The sequence below is a fragment of the Phacochoerus africanus genome, chromosome 1 (genome assembly GCF_016906955.1).
Source record: "Phacochoerus africanus isolate WHEZ1 chromosome 1, ROS_Pafr_v1, whole genome shotgun sequence".
Classification (NCBI taxonomy): Eukaryota; Metazoa; Chordata; class Mammalia; order Artiodactyla; family Suidae; genus Phacochoerus; species Phacochoerus africanus.
This window is the reverse complement of record NC_062544.1, coordinates 103,828,584-103,843,608: the sequence shown is the minus strand read 5'-3', so window position 1 is coordinate 103,843,608 and position 15,025 is coordinate 103,828,584. Positions and strand designations below refer to the sequence as shown.

The 15,025-nt window shown below is 52.8% G+C and overlaps 1 protein-coding gene across 1 annotated transcript in view; it reads left to right on the top strand.

The window, feature by feature from the left end:
- Positions 1-2,519: 2,519 nt before the first annotated feature.
- Positions 2,520-15,025, top strand: part of SCN5A (sodium voltage-gated channel alpha subunit 5) — a 104,261-nt gene continuing 91,755 nt past the window's right edge. The window contains exon 1 of the mRNA XM_047770337.1: positions 2,520-2,650. The gene's annotated coding sequence lies outside the window, so the exon portion shown is untranslated. The remainder of the gene's footprint in view (positions 2,651-15,025) is intronic.

Sequence of the window (15,025 nt, the reverse complement as noted above, 5' to 3'; positions counted from 1 at the left end):
TCAATAGAAGTTGAACATAAAAAGAAATGCCTGGGGTGGTAAGAACACATAAGAGACCCCATAGGTACAAACACCGATACTGCCTATTTTACAGAGATGTGTACATATTTAAAGATCTGCGTTAGCTCTAAGAGGGGGTGCCTAAGTGGGAAAGGAGATGACAGTGAGGTGGGATGGAGGGGCGAAGAAATAAAAGAAAGTGATGCAAAAGAGGAATCCTGTGAGATGCACAATGACAGAGTGCTTAACTTTGAACCTGAGGTAAAGGGAAGGGTGGAATAAAGGAAACATTAGTTTTAAAAATCTTGTTCTCTGACTGCCAACTGCATGTTCCTGCTTTAATTAAATAGAGCCTGGAGAAGAGAAGGGAATACCCCAGGTCTCAGCAAGGGCTCCTTGGTTGAGGTGGCCCTTTCCTGGCCCGCTGACCTTTCCTACCCTCTTCGGCCACTCTAGGACCACCAGGTATGTTGGCTTAATCTCTGAATCAGAACTGAATCAGATAAAGGTGAGTTCAAAAATGGTAAAAAAGAAAAAGAACTGAATCAGAGGTATGGTTCCTTCCTCTTATGGGCATCTCTCTCCTCATTTAAACTTGGGGTGCATGCCTCTCCTGCTGGCAACACGCAAGTACCCAGCACTAAGGAAGAACGTGAAAACCCCATCTCTGTTAGATGTAGACAAAGCAGGGGACCTCTCTAAGCTCACCCCCAGCAACCTTCATTCTGGCTCAGTCTCCTTCTTGGCCCGGTGTCCGTCTGCAAGTTTGAATCTTCATTCAGGGTCCAGAAGCCTGGTGGAAGACCTCAGGGAGGACCCAGATTCTCCTGCCCTCTCCTCTCACCTAGGAGGCAGAGGCTCAGGTGGTCCCACAACTGGCTGAAAAAAAATGGCATTGCCTGCACTTCCGGCTGTGGCCGCTAGTGGGAGATGCTAGCCAACCTGAGTCCCATCTGGGGGCTAGAAGGAGGCAGCGGGACTACCTACAGTTCATCTGTCTGGCGGCCAGCCATCCTACCAGACCCAGGGCCAGAAAGCGTCCTTTGCCTGAACTTCCCTGTAGACCGGTTCTCTTACTGATTCCCCTACTCTGGGAAGCTGGGTTGACCCAGCTTCTCCTGCAGGCATGGGTACCTCCTCAGTATATATGTGAGGCACCCAGTGATCTCTGGAACCCCACACCCAGATCCCAAATGGAGGATGACCCCCACACACACACACACACCGTGACTTCTCCAAAATCCCAATAATGGAGGGGCTGGTTTCAGCCTCTGGGTCCCCAAACACAGCACCTGGGTCCCTCTTAGACCTCAGCACCCATCTTGCCCTCCAAGAGCAATCCTTACCTCTAGGAGCCTTGAATATGCATCGGGAGAGATGAGAAGCCTGCTGGGAAAGAACGCAAAGACTGTGTGTGTGCATGTGTACTGGTGCGTGTGCTTTTGTGATGGTTCTGGACGTTAGCCTGTCCCATCCAATGATGCTACTGGTCTGTGAGCAAAAAGCTGGTGGCCTGTTACTTTTCAACGAGGATGTGTGTTCCTGGGTATGTCTCCCTGTGGGTCAGCCTGTGTATGTGAGTGACTGTGTTTGTCAGTGTCTGGTCTTTGTGTGAGACAGTCTTATCTGTGTCAGCATGTGAGTGCTTCCATGTGTGTCAAGGTGTAGGTTGTCTTAGTTCAACAGGGTGAAGTGAGTGGGTTTCGGTGTGGGTGTCTCTGGGTTTGTTGGTTGTGTCTGATGTGTTGGTTGTTTCTGTCTGGGTGTGTGTTTCTGTCAGTGCCTGTGTCAGTCTGTGTTTATGTGTCAGTATAGGTGTCTATCATTGTGCAGACTTCTCTGCTGGCTGGCTGTGTATTTGTCTAGAAGCCTGGTTCTGTGTGTGTGTGTGTGTGTCTCTGTGTCAGTGTGTCAGTGGATGTGTGTCTGAGTCATCCAGGTGTCCCTGAGTTTGTCAGAGTATATCTGCCTCAATGTCTGTGTGTGTCAATGATGTCTGCATGTGTCCGTGTGGGTGTCTGTGTGTCGGTGACAGAGGGTGTCTTCGAGTGTCAGTGTATGTCCCTTTCCTTGGGGGTGGGTGGCTAGGGTAGGGTCCCCAAGTTAGTGAGGATGTGTGCGTGTGTACTCTGCGTGTGCCAAGCTGTGTGCCTGTTCATGTCCGCGTAGGTGGCTAACTGGAGAAGCGTCGCTGGGTCGCTGTGTGTGTACCCCCGCGTGTGCCATGTCTGCACGCGTCTGTCCATGTCCGCGTGGGTAGCTGTCTGTGGCGGGGCGTCCCCGGGTCAGCACCGGGGTGTGTGCCCCAGCGGCGGGTGCCCAGGGTTCACCCTCAGAGCGGGCGGAGCGCCACGTGTGGAGCCCCGGGCTCGTTGCTCTGGGGCGGAGCCAGCCCGGGGCCCCAAGCCCCAGGCCGAGCCCAGGCGGGGCCCGCCCCCGACCCCGCCCCCAGCCCGATCCCGCGCCGCCCGCCGAGCCCCGGAGCCTGAGCCGAGCAGCGGAGCCGAGACGGCGGCAGCGCCCGTGGGATTCGGGGATCGCGCCCCCGGGGCCGCTGAGCCCGAGCCCAGTACCCTGAGCCCGGCACCAAGCCGAGTCCGAGCCGCAGCCGCAGCCGCCCATCTCGGGGCCCGGGCAGGGGGACCAGCAGGTGAGCAAGCACCCCCGCTCCTGGCAGCCCCGGCCCGGCCGGAACCCCCTTAGCCCGCTGCCGCCCAACTTTCCTCCTTGAGGGTCCAACCCTTCAAGCCCTGCGCGCCCCCTCCCCTGCCCTGGGTCCACCGGCAGACTCCCTCCCCCATCGCTGCCCCCGAGAGTGGGAAGGGGCGAAGAAGGGGCGCAGAGCAGCCTGGCTGGAGGGGATCCCCAGGAGGGGGGCGTCTCTAATCGCCACGAGCCCCCTCCCCTTCCCTTTCTTTTCGGGTTTCCCAGTGCGCTGTCGAGGGCCGGGGGAGGGGGAGCTGTGGCCCCGGCTTCTCTGCCGACCCTGGTACAGGCTCCGGGAGGGTCTGAGATTGGAACCTGGATTCCTGAGGCCGGAGACCCCAAGGTCAGAGCAGAGACTAGGCGCGCAGCGAGTGTGGTTCCAGAGAGCGGGGGAGTGGGGCTGGGAATGGAGGGAGGGGCCATGCACTCCCTTTTTCTGGACCGGGTCTGCTGGGGGTGCCCTCTCTGGGGTGAGATCTCTGCTGGTCCTGACAGGGGACAGATCTCTGTGGGCCCCGAAGGGGGAGATTTATACTGTGTGTCCTATCTCTGTGAGCTCTGATCATGAAGAGATCTCTGTGCCCTCTAACGCCTTAAAGGGGACACATCTGATCTCTGTGAGGCTTGCAGGCAGAGAGAGCCATGTGTTCTCCACAGAGGAGATTTCTGTGCCCTGGTATGAGGAGAGTTCTTTGCCCTCCTAGCTCTGACTGGGGCCAATCTAAGCGCCCTGACTGACATAGGCCGGCTTTTGGCCTCCTTGTTATTCGATCGTCTGATGGCACCCTGGGAGGAAGTGGAGGTGCCTAGCCTTGTGGGGACTGGAAGTATCGAGAGTGCTGGTGGTGGAGGAAATCCTGGGGACAAGGCCCCTGGCCTTAGGCCTGCCTTGCAAACACCTGTTGGAGGCCAGCGCACAGCCGAGGCAAGAAGCCATGGCGGAGGCTGTAGCAGGAGTCATCTCCTCTCCTTAGTGCTTTGAGACCAGCAGGGCTGGTAGGATCAGTCTTCTCTTGAGGTTCCGGGATGGTATTCTGTTCCCCCAGCTGTCTCCTCCCGTCCTCCCATCCTGCCGAGAGCCCAGGCACTTCTGCAGGGAGCCTAGACCTCCCAGTGGAGACAGACACTCAGCATGACCCCACCATGCTATAGCATGTCTGCCCTCTCCTGATTCCCACCATCCCATCAGGATCCAGTGGGACCCTGAGCTTGTGAGGCCCAGGCCCCTGCTGCTGCCCTCAACTCCCCCCCCCCACCCCCATTCGACTTGGGCAAGTGCATGTGAGTGGGTGGCAATGGAGCTGGAAGGTGGAAAGAGGGTGGCACAAGCTAATAGCTCAAGCCCTGCTGCAGTCACAGGAGCATGAGAGGAGGGGATGGACTGAGTACAGCCAGAGTGCAGAACACAGATTTTATGCTGGAATGGCCAGCTTTGTGCTGAAGTGAACCTCAGTAAAGTTTTAATCTAATCCTCTCATCACCACTACATTGTGCAGGGCAAGAAACTGAGGCTGAGAGCAGGTCAAGGACTTATCCAAGGTCACTTAAAGAGTCAGTGGACTGGAGGCCCCATCAGGGTAAAGATGCTTTGATGTCTACTTTCTGAGAGCCAAACTAACCTAGGACTGACCAAAGAGAATCTGAGCAAAATGGGAACTGACCCGGGGGTGCCACATACCAGTGACAGCCAGTGTGGCATGGGCAGCTGCCATGCTTTTGGGGTGCTTGGCCCCAACTCCGTGTGTGAAGTTCTTCTGGAAAATTTCCAGGATCGACTCACTCAGCATGAAGATGGAGCTTGGAGGAGTGGTGAGAATTACCAGAGGCAGCTGGGAGTTGGGGAGCACAGGAGGCTGGTGCTCAGGAAACCCAAGGAGAAGGGAGGCCTGAGGGCAACCTGGGCCAGTGGTAAATGGCAGTCGCTGTTCTGTTCATGGGAGGCTGGTTCCTGCTCACCCTTGGGAAGGTTATTAGAAGAGTATGCAATGACAGTAGTGTGTCCCCATAGCCCACCCAAAAGAGGAGTGATTGCCTTTGGCCAGGAGAGTCAAGGGTATCTATCTAACAAAAATAACTTTCCACCTGGGTTTTGAAGGATGAGTAGGAGTTTTCTAGATAGAGACCATGCAGTCCAGCCATCAGGACAAGCATGTACAAAAGCACCACGATGTGAAACAGTATAATTGTTCAGTGACTTGCTGGGTCCTATGGTATGAGAAAGAAGAGTATAAGCTAACATCAAGGTCACAGTCATGGGGGCCCTTGTGAGCTCCGCTCAGGAATTGGGAATTTATCCTCAGTAATGGTACTAAAAATAGCTAACATTCACTGAGTGCTTTCTGCCAGCCAGGCATGGCACTAAGCACTTTATAAGACTCATCTCACTGAATCCTTGCATCAACCCTGGAGGCAGAGACCATAATAATGACCAGTTTGCAGACAGTGAAACTGAAGTCCCAGAGAGGTTAAGTAACTTGCTCAGTGTTACACATCTACTAAGTAGCGGGACCCCAGGTGTCAATATATCTACTTTGCACTATACCACCTCTCCAGTGCAGACCTTGGATGCCAGCAAAATTTTTTAATTTGAAGGAGAGGAACCAGAAGGTAACCACAGGTGATAGAACCAGCTTCCTTCCCTGTTAAGGAATATGCCACTCTCCCACCCCCAACTTCACTTGCTCACTGAGGTTTACTGCTATAGCCTAACACCATGAGAAGGGGAATGGGCACATGGAGTTTGGGTTGGCAAACCTGATGCAGAACAAGGAGAAGGTGATGGATTTTTTGGGGTTTTGATCTGAACCTGTAGTGCTTCCAGGGAGATGTCACCATCCAGCAGTCAGTTGGAGGGAAGGGTCCCGGGTTCAGGAAGGAGGGCTGGACTAGAGGTAAAAACTTGGAATTATCTGTAGAAGCTTGTCCTTGGAGCCATGACAGTGAATTAGATTGCCAGGTAAGAATGCAGAGCTGTGGTTCTCAGCCCTGGAGGTATTAGCATCACTTAGAAAGGGGTTTATTTCTTTTTGTTTTGTTTGTTTTGGGGCTACACCCACGACATGAGGAAGTTCCAGGGCCGGGAGTTGAACCCACACTGCTGCAGCAACACCAGATCCTTCGCCTGCTACACTACCAGGGGAGTCTAAGAAAGTGGTTTAAACAAAACAAACCTATGCCCAGGCTCCATCCCCAGAAATTCTAATTGATTTGACTCTGGGTTGAGGCCTTGGTATCAGTATTTTTGAAAGCACCCAGGTGGTTCTCATGCTGAGAAGAGGGCTGAGTCCAGAACCTTGAGACACTCCAATATCAAGGCCGGAGAAGTCTGCCAAGGAGGCTGGCAAGGAGCAGAGTCAGAGAGGTGGGAGGACAGCGAGGAGTGGGAGGTGTCACAGAAAGCAAGGAGGGTGCATGTCCTGGGAGTCTCCTGCTTCTATTGAGAGTCTAGAAGATATGTTCTGAGACTTTCTTAGATAGATAAAAAAAAAAATGCATAATTTAAAAATGAGCAATGAGGGTGCTGGTGACAACAGAAATTTCCCTCTTGGCACCCACAGAATGTGGTGCTGGGTGCAGATGAATTGTTGATGGATGAATGAGTGAATGAATGAATGAATGAATTGGTGAGAATGGAATCCAGTTTGGAGTGGGTTGAGAAGTGAGCAGGAGGTGAGGACGTGGAGATAGCATGTGTAGACAGCTCTTTCAAAGAGTTTGATGGTTTAAGAGGGAGGAAAGAGATAGAGGGGAGCTGGGGAGTGGGGTCAAGGGAAGGCTGTAGGGAGAGCCTGGAGTGGACACTGTAGGTGTGTGTGTCCGTGCGGTGTGCCTGCGTGTGTGGGCTTGTGGGAAAGATGCCTATCCCTCACAGGGAGGGCAGAGGGCTCTGAGTTGAACATGCGCCGGTGGGGCCTCAGTTGCTCTGGTTCATCCAGTGGGCCAGTCAGGAAGACCTGGGGTGAAATGACTCTTCCTAGGAAGCTCTGGGAGGGTGATTTTGAAAGCAGGAACTGTGATTCCTGCTCTAGCAGGGGGCACGAAGGGGAGGGAGCTTTGCCCTGAGGAGAGGAAAGTATTGCAGAACGCACTGTGTGGGGACAAGATGAGGTGGTCTAGAGCAGGTTTCCAGGAGTAGAGGGGCTGGGCTAGAAGTCCTGTGGCTAAATCCACGAGGGAGAAAGAAGAGAGGCTGGACGCTGCAGGGCGCAGTCTTGGGTTGGGGGACTGAGGAGTGATCCTGGGACTCCAAGCCCACTGCCCTCTGCCAGCTCAGTCTGGCCCATGGCAGAGGTCTGAGGCAGAAGTGGTCAGAGAGAGTCTGGATAAGACATTTAGTACCTAATCCATGCCATGGAAGATTCTAGAAACTCTACTGTCCAGATTCAATAATTGCTCTCATAAAGTTGACACATCATTTGGGAAAGACACACTAGATACCACGAAACAAACAGATACAGAAAATGACTTTAGATCATGACCCTTACTGTGAAGGGAAAAAAACAGGGTGATGTGATGGAGAGATGGGAGTGGCTGGACTGGCAGTCAGGAAAGGCATCTTTAAGGAGGAGACCAAACTGAGGCCTGAATAACAAGAAAGAACCAATCCTGAGGAGATCTGAGGCAAGAATATTTTGTAAAGAGGAGGCTGCTAGTGCAAAGGCCCTGAGGCAGAGCCAAAGTCCTAAGCTGGAGTCGAGGGACTGGCATGGGGGTGGAGAGGTTCCCTGCTTCCTTCCACCACCCCTGCTCAGTCGTCAGCCCCTTCAGGCTGCCCCTTTGCTTATGCACATCCTACACCACTCACCTCGGGCTGGCAGCGGTTCCTGGGGATGACACTATATTTAGACGCTTTGCTCCTCTCTGTGGGCCTAGAACATACTGTGTCTTTTTAAGATGATCAATATGGAATGGGTGCTATTTATAGAGAATCCACGTCAATTCCTGGGGCCTGGGACCCTCAAATGGGGGAGGGAGACCAGGAACAGGCTTTTTGGGGACAGCCATCATGGCTGGCATAGCATTGGAGCCATCTGACTCCTGGACTCAAACTTGCATCATCTCCCCTGCCAGGCCTGCCTCACCCCATCCCTGCAGAGTCACCACAGCCATAGGCTGAGGAGCTTGGATGCCCATAGCCTTCCTACCTCCAACTTTATTTCCTAGAGGGATATCTGGTGTGCCCTAAGCCCAACAGAAAATTTCATTGTGATTGTCGAAACCAGAGTTTGATGGGAAGGCTTGCCAATCTCTTGTTCATTCCTCACTCGGTTTACTGCTCTGGATGGGCAGAAAAGGACCCTCAGAGCTACCCCAGGCTCATCTCACAGGCATGAAAGAGAGCTGCCCAGGAGAGAGTAAATGCAAGGTTGGAGTTGGGAGGTTGGCTTCCCCAGTAGGAGGTCAGTACGGCCCAGAGTAGCCAGAGGAGGCTGCCTGGAGGAGGTGGGACTAGAGCCCAGCCGTGGACGATGCTCGGCGTTGGGAGAGGTGAAAGGGGATCACATCGTGTTTTCAGGCCTGCAGTTGGAAGGATGTTTATGCTCTGAGACTGGAGTTCTTTCCCTTTTCTCTCCTCTTCAGTTTCTTCTTCTGATTAAATCTCCCAGGGAGGCAGTGGAAAGTCACATCCCCACAAGGGTATTAGCTGAGTAGAAGGATGAAGCCGCTCTCACAGAGGCTGTGTGGGCCCGAGAAGTGGATCCCTCGTCTACTTGGAGATCCCGCTGTCGTCATCTCTAAGGGCTTTCACTCCCCTCCTTACATCCCAGAGAGGCCACACACTGGCGCGAGTCACCCCATGGGCTCAAGGTCACACAGGCATGCGGGTGGCACTAAGCCCAGAGCCAGTGTCTCCCTGGCCCCACCCAGGCCTTGCCAGGGCAGTCCCCGTGCTTTCTGGGAATGGATTTTGAACAGTAGAAAGGATCTTCCTGGCATCAGAAAGGTGGTAAATGGCTTTCTGGCCGATATTGATTCCTCGAAGGCCTGTGTGAAGGGAGGACCTGGCTCAAGAGGCAGTTTTCAGAGGGACAGCAGGGCAGGGAGGCTCATCTGGTTTGAAGCACCAATTCAGTTCTCAGGCTCTGTTAGCATCCTTCCTTCTTCCGGGGTGGGCTGGGAGGTACCCTAGAGGATCCAAGATGGGAGGGAAATCAGACCATGGGAGGGACCAGCCCAATGCAATCAATACCTGGTGCATGGCCATCAGAGCCCGGCCTCATCAGCCCAGGCCTGTAGCAGAAAAGTGATCCAAAGAGCCCCTCAGAGCCAAGATGCCCGCCCTCTGGGTCCATTCCTGGTGTGGGGGTGCAAGGGGCCTGAGCGATGGTGGCCTGCCCATCACAGCCAGACTTAGGTGGAAAAAGGCAGAGGAGCTCAGCCAGCACCACCCCTGCCACTGTGCTGGGTCACAGGCAGCACAGACTGCCAGTTAAATAAAGCGACAGCTAGTTGATAACAAAACTGGAAGTGTAGGGAGAGCCCCCACTTGCTTGCTGGGCCTGGGCCCCTATTAGATGTATCACTGCAGAGTTTCCATTTTAGGAAATTTCTGAGAGAAAGAAAGAAAAACTCCTAAGTATCCCCTTGGGCCGACTGACCTCAGAGATTTCAGGCCCCTGCCAGCCCTCGAGGGGACTGAATTGAGGACTTGTCCCCAGATGGGTCACTTGTGTTCCCAGTTTATTGCACAAGTAACTTAGATGGCAATAACCAACAAATAAAAAGTGGAAAATCTCCAAAGCATTATGTTGAACAAGAACAGGTGACACCAATATGGTATGATTCCATGTCTAAGAAGGTCTAGAATAGGCAGAACTCATCTGTGGTGACAGACGTCAGAAAAGCTGACTGGAAAGGGACAGCGGGGAAGCATCTTAATTGAGATAGTAGTTACACAGGTAGAGACATTTGTTAAAGCTCATCTAACTGTACACCTAAAAGCTGTGCACTTTCTTCTGTGTATACTATACCTCAGTTTAAAAGCATATGAAAGGGAGAGGGTTGCACATTTGGCTGTGCTTTTGTGGCACGGACTTTGTGGATTGCTTTATTGCTCCGGAGGACCCTATACTACAGGCCTCCCAGGTTTCTCCAGGGGCATTTCTGTCTCCTTTGGTGCACACAGTAGGTGCCCTGTAAACATCTAGGTTGCCGTGGCATCCAGGCAGTTCCCCTGGGGAGCATTTTTTCAGCTGAGGTATTAAGGAAAGTGAGTTGGAGGGAACTGGGCTGGAGAATGACAGGATGCTGATTGCCAACTCTGTGCACCTGTGTGCTAGGAGAGTGTTTCTGGGACCACAAGTGGGCACCTTTCTGGCCCGATGGTATATATTGGCGGTGGGGGCGGGGGGTGTGGGTAGCCCCGCCAAGATCTGGGGCAGAAGTGCTCCGGGGTGACTAAGCTGGCTGTCTAACTTCTAGCCTCTCTGGTCTCGAAATAATAGCTCATCCAGGTCCCCACCCAGGAGACCCAGGGCCTGAGGCAGTGCTGGGCCTTGACTTTAGCTCAGAGCTGCTCAGCAGGGCTCTCAGCACCTTACAGATCCCTTAAGCATGAAGCAGCTCAGAAAGTGACAGGAAGACTCCAGCTTGGGGGAAGGAAGTGCCGTGTGCCTGGTGGAGGTGGCCTTGCGTGACCTGGGGAGTTTGCATTTCCCCTGGCCTGGCACCAGAACACCACTGGACACCCCGATGAGATGAACTGCCACTTCCCAGCCCCCCAGGCCCCATCCTTACTGTAAGGAGGAGGAGATGAAAAGCCGGGAGGCTTGGGCTGAAACCAGTCTGGAAGGGGGCTTGGTCTCAGGGACCCCTTTTTTCATCCGTGCCTGGGGAATCACTTGAGCATAGCAAGCCTGTGGGATTTTACTGTCAGCTGAATTAGCCTCTGCTTCAGCCTGAGTGTTGGAGTAAATGAGATTCAAATTTATGCAAATGAGGGCATCCCCGGCTTCCTGGCTGGATGTGTTCACCTCTGGGAGGGGTGGGGATGATTCTACAGGACTTCTCCAGATAGCTGGGGTGGCAACTAAGAAAGCCCTTTCATGAATCCCCCCTTTCCTAAGACCAGGCTCCAGACTGGACAGGGTTAATGCATGTGCAGCCTCAAAGGAGTGGAGGCCCTGCAAGCACAAAGACGTGCCAATGTACCTTTGATCTGGGAGCAGGGACCTGAATGCACGGGGCCACAAGCACCAGCTGGCACCCCTGCTGAGCCTTTGTCCAAACCCTTACCCCGGGAGAGCCAGGACTGTGCAGATAATTGCCTGGGCAGGAGGGATGGCCCGAAACATGCTGTCAACCCCTCCCCCTGCCATCCCAACCTGTGGCTGGAGACAGCACTGCCACCCACAGCCAGTGCCAGAAACTGGGGTGACCACTTTCTGGTTTGCTGATGACGGCTCTTCTTCCACCCATCCCTCACCCCTCCTCCCCTCCATTTCCAGCTCCCTCCCCTCCCCCACCCCCCACTCTAAGGGTTTAGGGCCTGGTAGCTGGAACTCTAGGACAGTGCCATCCAATAAAGATACAGTTCAAGCTTCAAATGCAAGTCATGCATATATATAACTTAAAAGTTTCTAGTAGCCACATTTTAAAACATAAAAAGAAACAGGTGAAATTAATTTTAACACATTTTCTTTAACCCAGTGCATATATTCAAAATGAGATCAGTTTAAACATCACGACGTTTCCCGGGGTCCCAGCATGGGTTAGTGGCTGGGCAATAGGAAGGCAGATCTGGCACTGCTTTTTCCTTTTCTCATTCCCTCTCTCTCCTCTGCGGGGCCAGACTGTACTTTGGGAGCTCAGGACACAGTCAGAGGGAGAGGCAGTTGTAGAACCAAATGCCCTGCCGTGTGATGAAGCCAGTGTTGGGACTGCAGTGTGCCAGGGACACTCAGAAGGGAAGGGCCAGCCAGGCAGGGATCATTGGTGTGGGCAGAGAGAAGGTTTTTTTCAGAGAAGGGTCTTCTGAGCTAGAGTTCTTAGGACAGGAAAATGGCAACAACCATCAAATGACAGCACCTGACACTCATTGAACACTTTCTGGCTGTCGAGCCTGCTCAAGTGTTAATACGCTTATGCCTCACAATAGCCCTGTGACATAGGTACTATTATTAACCACATTTTATATATGGGAAAACTGAGGTAGAGAACCAGTAATTAACTTACCCAAGGTCCGAGTGCCCAGGGTCCAGGTTCACACGGGTGGTCTAGCTTCTAAGCTCTAGCCCAACCATACCCCTGTCCCACACAGGACCAGCGAATCTTTCAGAAACCAGAAAGTCCAGCAGACCTGGACACAGGGCTGGGTTCTCCCAGCCCAGGGCATTTCCTTGTCACCAGTCTCAACAAGAAAGAGGGGAAATTTTTCTACTAGCCACCACGGAGTCTCTTTGCTGATGGCTTTTCCTCCTTCCCCTGTCACCATACCTGTTGATTTGGGATCCATCACCTGGGGAAGGAAAGTATTCTATAAGGTCATTTCTAGGACGGTGTACACAGTGGGTGCTGTTTAAGATGTTCGCTGAGTCATTCAGTTAGTAAAAATGAGTGTATGGATTGAGACGTTGATTCGTTTTAATGTGTTCTCCTCAAGGAAGGCCGGAAGTGGCTCCTGGTACCCTCCCTGCCTCCACCTGCTTCAGGGGCACCCACACCCTCTTCCTGAGCCTTCAGGACTGATGGGCACAGGTGGAACTAGTGCCAGGGTAGTGGGTGCTCCAGTCCGTGGTCCCCGGACCTCAGGGTGGGAAGAAGGTGCCCAGAGCAGAGGAAGCCACAGAGCTTTTCTAGGAAGCCCAGGAACAACTTCCACAGAGCGCTTTGCATAAATTTACATGGCAAAGAATATTCTTTGCCTGTTGTGTTCCTGAGGTTCTGATTCCAAGGCGACCAAAATGCCAGACGTGACTCCTGAGCTGGAGTGAGCCTCCTTCAGGATCTGGGAGGAGAGTGGGCAGGAAGGGGCTGCCAGGAGGGGTTAGGCCAGAGTCTCTGGTCTCTCCTCACTCCAGGGATGGCCAACTGGTCTGGTTTGTCCAGGACCGAAGGGCATTTGGGGACGCAGGAATTTTAGTGCTAAGGCAGGGAAGGCCTGCGTGTCACTCCTCTACCCCAACAGTACACGGCTGCACCACAGGCTGCCAGGCTGTTGTGTTCCGTGTCACGGCATTATAACTAGCTGTCCTGGGCGACAGTCATGCAGTGCCGGCATCTAAAAGAGTGGCTGAGAGGAGTTCCCATCGTGGCGCAGTGGTTAACGAATCCGACTAGGAACCATGAGGTTGCGGGTTCGGTCCCTGCCCTTGCTCAGTGGGTTAACGATCCGGCGTTGCCGTGAGCTGTGGTGTAGGTTGCAGACGCGGCTCGGATCCCGCGTTGCTGTGGCTCTGGCTTAGGGTGGTGGGTACAGCTTCAATTCGACCCCTAGCCTGGGAACCTCCATATGCCGCGGGTGCGGCCCAAGAAATAGCAACAACAACAACAACAACAAAAAAGACAAAAGACAAAAAATAAAAAAAAATTTAAAAAAATAAAATAAAAGAGTGGCTGAGAGCTTTGGATCAAATCTGCTCCAGGCTCCCCCACATGATGGAGCTGTGCAAAACAGAGGCCCCACTTCCCCAGCCATAGGTGGGTCCTTCCACAAAGCTGAGGGCCTGCCCTCCTAGGCCTGGAGCCTGGGGCTGGGCCTGAGCCTGAGCCTGAGCCTGAGCCTGGAGTGTCCTCAGATCTACTCCCACTTTTCCTTGCCCTGGTGTCCCCGGAAACCATGCAGCCAGGGCTCAGCCAGTCTCAGCCCCAGCCAGGCGTGGGCCCTGAGCTGCTGAGGGAAGTGCAGGGCCAGAGTCAGGTGCAGGCAGCAGGGGAACAGGGAGAAAACAGATCCTATTCCCCCACAGTGAGCTGCCTGTGAGGGCCCAGAGACAAAAGACATGCTTGGCAGGTTTACTTTGGAACCTGAAGCTGCCTGGCCGTTGGGGAGCAGGGAACTTCATCTGGAATCTGGTTTCACAAACCACCAGGCCCCAAGAGTTTGGGTGCCCTGCTGGAGGCCAGCTGGGGCAAGACCATTCCCAGGACTCAGGGCCCTGTCATCAGGGCTTCTTTATTACTGTATTAAATAATAACAACTATCGGTGGTCTAAGAAGTACTGTAATTTTGAAGTAACCATGGCATTAATGATATTTGAGATACCTGCAGCCCCTGTAACGGGGCAAGGACGAATCTGCATTTCTGTTGGTCTCGGGTGCTGGTGACACTGCCATTTCACTGCCTATGTTCATAAGGGAAGGAAATGGCAAATTTCAGGTGGAGGTTAATGAGAATGAGATGCAGTTCATTGTTTGTCAGGAGAGTGGGGATCCATTTGGTGACTGGAGGGAAACCCCCGTCAGAGAGACTGCGAGTGATCTATTTCTCAACCTGAGTGCTAGTTACTGGATGAGTTCAGTTTGTGGAATGTACAAACTGAATGTACCTGGTGTGTACCTGGTATGGCTGGGCACCAGTCTGTACGAACAGCTGATTTCGATGCAGAGTTTAGAAACACCTTTACTAGAACAGATGTATATGCAGCTGCGAGCTTGGGTGTGTGTGCACGTGTGTGCACACACAGGCTCACACACACACACACATGCCAATGTGTACCGGTGAAGCTCCGTAGGTCCACAATGTGTCCACGTGTCTCCAGAGCCCTTGCAGGCGTGTGGACCCAGATGGGTACAGTGAGACAGAGAACACTATTTTTAGGAGATAATTCCAAGAGAAAGAGGAGGCTTCCTGATTTACGGGCCTAGAGATTGCTCATGGTGCAAAGGATCGCCCTGCAAGGAAGGGGCTGCCATTATCCAGGCTAGCTTGTTTTGTTTCGTTTTAATAAGAATGACTTTATTGTTCTTGTCAAATCAATGTACAATCATCATAAATAATTGAAGAACTAAAGAAAAGCATAAAGAAGAAAGTTTAAAATGATTCAAATTTCCATAAGCCAAGGGGAAAAAAAAAATCACCTTTCATGTTTGGTGACGAGTATTACCAAATCCTGTCTTTGTTCAGGCAGAGGTGGAGGTAGACAGGGACAGGCTTTTACAAAATTGGGACCTACTCCCTCACTGGCTGTTTTCAACAGAGCTGTTTATCTTACATTACTGGAATGAAACAGAAGAACAAGAGGCTGCAGGATGGGGTGGTTCTGAAAGTGCCCATCCTGAGACCTCCCTCCTCTGGCTTCCCTTCACACATTCTGTGCTGCTTGTCCCTGGGGACCAGAGGTGCCCTTTGGAGACCTGGCTGTGTTATGTTTGCTCACTG